This window comes from Formica exsecta, unplaced genomic scaffold (genome assembly GCF_003651465.1).
Source record: "Formica exsecta isolate Colony F162 unplaced genomic scaffold, ASM365146v1 scaffold423, whole genome shotgun sequence".
Taxonomy (NCBI): domain Eukaryota; kingdom Metazoa; phylum Arthropoda; class Insecta; order Hymenoptera; family Formicidae; genus Formica; species Formica exsecta.
This window is the reverse complement of record NW_021851472.1, coordinates 497046-498269: the sequence shown is the minus strand read 5'-3', so window position 1 is coordinate 498269 and position 1224 is coordinate 497046.

Genomic DNA, 1224 nt, shown 5'->3' with positions numbered 1-1224 from the left:
TAGACATCGCGGATGGATCTTACAAGAACCGATAAGAAATAATTCTCCACGATGAAGATTGTTTCGAATCCTTGCCGATACGAACCACGTAACTTTACTAACGTTTGCCTGACGAGAGGGACAGCAAAATCAAATCATGAAATTCGAAATAATTTACTCGCGATTCTGCATTGTCGAAGACAGTCGTCAAATTTTATGAACAAATAGCTAATATTTAATCGTTAGCTTGACATCAAGTCTTCATATTTTTATTCAATAATTTTTCTATTAAATATTAGAAGAATTAGCGATATCCGTGATATTTATAAAGTTTGAAATACAATCTCCCGAATTTATCAACAATTCTTATAAAAACTAAAATATAATACACATGTATTACATTTTATTTTGTATATAATAAATATATACGCAATTTTTTATTTATAAAAAAAGGTATAGAATGTGTTATTTTTGAAATCTTTTATAATAAGTTTAAATTTTTCTACTAGTCAATTTTCAATTTAAATTGTAAATTTCTTATAATTAATTTTTACTTTTCTTAAAAAAAATCCTACTTTTTAGTTTTCTTAAGAAGTTTAAGGAATTAAATGACTATCTTAAGTTAAGATAGTCTTAATATATAGTCCTTTTATAGAATTTATGTAAAAGTCTTTCTTTTTAATTTTCTCTTGTTTAATTCATTCAAATAAAAACACCGAATTAATGTGCGTACGCGATTTTTAACAACTGATATACAAATAATAAATACTCACCCTAGGGTTGCTCCGCTGGTGCAGGATGCCTCTCCTAGGCCTCCTCCTCCTCTCAGAATGTCAGAGTCGTTATGTTGATCTGTAACATACAGATAGAAGATGCAAATTGTAGCAACGCTCAAAATAATCAATATTTCAAAAATTATATAATATTAGCTAAATATAATATAGATGAATGGGCTATAAAAAATTAGGATAAAATTGGCGCAACATGAAAATAAATTATGACTATTTTATACAATCAATAAAATTAGTAGCGCCTTCTTGATATTAATATAAAATTAATTATATTAATAGGTATTAATATATTAACGATTGCAATGCTGAGAGACATCCCATTTAGCCAGCAACGAAGTGTGATTCTCGATGACAATCGTGAAAACAAGATAGAAGTCCAACGCGAAGACGCGACGACGCGAAAACGCGAAAACGCGACAACGCGACGCATCATTGCTCGTGTGGCACGATGACG